This window comes from Rhinatrema bivittatum, chromosome 16 (assembly GCF_901001135.1).
Source record: "Rhinatrema bivittatum chromosome 16, aRhiBiv1.1, whole genome shotgun sequence".
Taxonomy (NCBI): domain Eukaryota; kingdom Metazoa; phylum Chordata; class Amphibia; order Gymnophiona; family Rhinatrematidae; genus Rhinatrema; species Rhinatrema bivittatum.
The window spans coordinates 19,280,371-19,284,347 of record NC_042630.1 but is presented as its reverse complement, the minus strand read 5'-3'; positions in this window follow the sequence as shown (position 1 = coordinate 19,284,347).

Here is a 3,977-nt window from a genome sequence, read left to right as displayed (position 1 = left end):
CTTGTGTGCGGGTCCAGCTCTTATCTTCTGTACAAATAATCCTTATACAGAAATGCATAGCCACATCCCCAGTCTCTCTGGCCAAGGTCCCAATGGGGTTTGAGCTTTTGGCAACCAAATTTAAAAAAAAAAAAAAAAAAAAAAAAAAGGTTGTTACTCTTCAGTAAAATCAGAGTATTTACTGTACAGGGAGGAGCCATGCCAAAGATAACCAGACTTAGAGGTAGACTTTAAAAGAAGCGAGCGCGCAGCGCACTCATGGACGCACCCATTTTATAACGTGCGCACATGCGCGCCAGACTTTATAATCCACGCGCGCATGTGCAGGCAGCATGCACGGGGGGGGGGGGGGACTTATGCAATTTCCACGCAGCGACGCATCCCGGCCTTCCCCAGTTCCCTCCCAGTCCGCTGACTGGGAGGGAACTTGCCTTCCCCCCTATCTAATCTCCCTTCCCCTTCTCCTCTCCTCTCCTCCCCACTGCCTAAACCCTACCTATTCCTTCTTTTTGTTGGTTTCAGTATTTCAGGGCCCGACTTGAAGTAAGTTGCGTCCTCGGGCCCCGCCCCTTGCCAGAAGGCTGGCACTTGTGTGCGTGTCGGATTTTACCCGCTTGCCCGCCTCGCACGTAAAGGCCGTAATTTATGCTGGGGGCCGAATAAAAATCTACCCGTTAATGTCCACACATGTTCTACACTTGGATCCTTCCACAATTTCGTTACCGTCCTAATAGCGCCACATGAGGCTCCAGGGGCGGCAGAATGACTGCCATCTCATAAATGTCACCCAAGATTTCACACCAAAGCATTTTCATGGTAGGTCGGACCTCCCAAAACCTTCCTCTCGCTCCACATCCTCTCCATCAGCGATCTGAGAGGTTGCACCTCATCCTTTTAGGTCTGTTAGGGGATAATCACAGATACCATCTATAAAGGAGCTTGACCCCTCACCTCTCTAACGCAGATTGAATTACCTCTGGCCACGTCACTCGTTCCGCCAAATATCTTCCCATTTGTTAGGCAAGACTTAATTTTGCTCTCCTTTATTTAAACATCTTTTTTTACTCCAAGTCTTCCCAGCGTTGTGTCATTCACAACTGAAGAATAGCAAACACTGTGTTAAAAATAATCTGGAATTAGACCTGTCCTGTGTTTTTTACCAACTGCTATGAGTTGGGTCCACTATTTTGTTTCTTTTTAGCATGGTGTTTATTATTTTTCAGTTTTGAATGACACACAGTGCTGGAAGTTGCTGATGTCTGGTTTGTTGATGTCATAAGGTGAACAACTACATGTATATCCTCCGAAACCTCAGTAAACAATACCACAACAAATCAGAGGTAAATAGATAAATACTATATCATAATTCATGCTTTATTGATAACAATCATTTACAATTTTTTTTTTAATAGTTATGATGGACCTATCTTATCTTGTGAATATCCAAAATTAAAATAAACACACTCTCATTACTCCTTGACCCTAAAGTCGTCACACTCATACCATACATGCTTCACCATGCTTTACCCTAAAATCATCTCACTCATACCATGCGTACATCATTCATAATGGGCCAGATTTTCAAAGGGGTACGCTTGTACCCCCCAAAAACCTGGCTGAAGTACCCCCTGCGTGTGCCGAGCCTATGTTGAGTATGCTCGGCGGTGCGCGCAAGCCCCGGGACACGCATAAGTCCCGGGGCTTTCCTGGGGGGGTGGTGTTGGGGGGCGTGTTGCGGCAGCGCGTTATTTGGGGGCGGGGCCATGGGCGTGGTTCCGGCCCGGGGGTGTTTCGGGGACATGGCTGAGGCCTCTGAAACGGCTCCTGGGCCTGGGAATTGTGCGCCGGCGGCTGGCCCGACACACGCAAGTTACGCCTGCTTCGGGCAGGCGTAACTTGTACAACAAAGGTAGGGGGGTTTAAATAGGGCTGGGGGGGTGGGTTAGGTAGGGGAAGGGAGGGGAAGGTGGGGGGAGGCGGAAGGAAAGTTCCCTCTGAGGCCGCTCCAATTTTGGAGCGGCCTCGGAGGGAATGGAGGCAGGCTGCGCGGCTTGGCGCACGCAGGCTGCCGATTTTGCACAGCCTTGTGCACGCCGATCCCGGATTTTAACAGATACGCATGGCTACGCGCTTATCTATTAAAATCCCGCGTACTCTTGTTTGCGCTTGGTGCGCGAACAAAAGTACGCGTGTGCACAAATTTGTAAAATTTACCCCAATATACATTACACACGACACCCTATAAAACCTATGTATTGTGATGGATAATCGCTTGTACAACTGTCAAATAACCTAATCTTAACAACCTATGTCTCACATGACAAATATGATTAGTTAATGTTCTTTTAAACAAATCTTCTCTTTATCTTAATCCAGTCCAGTCCGACGAGAGCCTCGTTTCTCCCTGCTGCTCAGGGCTTCTTCAGGGACTTCACTCATAAATTTTTCAATATGAAGTTATTAATTGCCTGGATTATCCTAACCAATCGATGTCCATTGGTCCATCATATGGCTTCAAAAATGTTGAAATCTAAAATGTAAACAATATACTTATTCCTACATATGACAATGTTTACCACAACATCTGATGATATACTTGATACATATAACATTAACCGTTAGTGCTGGAATATACAAAGCTGATACAGTACATCTCACAAAGTCTATACTATAAATTTCATTAACATGTAATACTAGGATAAACAATGTCCATCAAATATATTACCATTCATGTCTGTTTCATTCACAATCTTTTCATACCGTACTGATTAAATCACGCTGCAGTCTCCCTGTATCAATATCTGCATTCAGCATAGTACGATTATCAGAGGTAGTGGCTTGCTATTGTTTTTTTCACGCCTCCATTTGATTTGCTTCTTACAACCTGCGAATGTGTTATAGATACATTATTACAGCAACCCTTATACCCAGCAAACACTGTTAAACACACAGAATCAGTATCTAACCTGCAAGCCGCAACGGTGTAACATACACACGAGATCCACCAACGCTCAAGAATTTCTCTTAGCGGGCCACAGCCTCACTGTTGTCTAACAATACGTCACCCGCCCCATGTCAGATTTTTAAGTCACGTTCAACCAATAACTATCTTGTATTCTTCATGACGTACTGCATCCGGGCATTCTCAATAAACTTTATTACCATTTACATGGTTGTCCTAAAATTGTGCGCATACATACAAACTATAATCCTTCCTACATCCGGGCTCTTTTCAACAAACTTTAATCGATTACAGAAATATTCATACATGCGACCAATGAAAAGTGAAAATACATAATAAAGTGGCCAAACCCATCCCCAATCAACCACGTATTGTATCCATAAATGCAAACCAATTGCATACACCATACATATGTTTATTGTCTGTGTACAACAGGAACATATTTTCACAAAAGCATGCCATGTCCTATTTTCTCTCCCTAAATTTCCTATTCAGACACAAATAGACAACCGTTAGTATATTGAAACTCAAAGCTATCAATCATTCTCTTTATGTAGTGTAGAATGCGTCCCATTCCACTGCTTCATTTAGTCCAAAAGGGGCTACTGTCTTCCAGGTATATATATATTTTTGCTCAGTCCTTTTTAATGTTTTTTTTTCACCTTGCTGGTGCTGAATGTAACATTGCTGAATGATAAAGAATTTAAGTTGCTCAAGATCATGTTGGGCTTCTTGCCAATGGGCTACGAGGGGAGCTCCAGCTTTGCCTGTACGTAATCTACTTTTGTGCTCAATAATTCTTAATTTAATCTGTCTCTTGGTGTGACCAATATAAATAAGGTCCCATGGGCAGACTATAGCGTATATCACCATGCTAGAATTGCATGTGTTTCTGCCTCTAATCACAAATGGATATTTCAGAGAAGAAACATGGTACGATTTTATATTGAGCATATTATTACAAACAACGCACTCTCCACAGGAATATTGGCCTCATGTGCCATCATCTACGTGC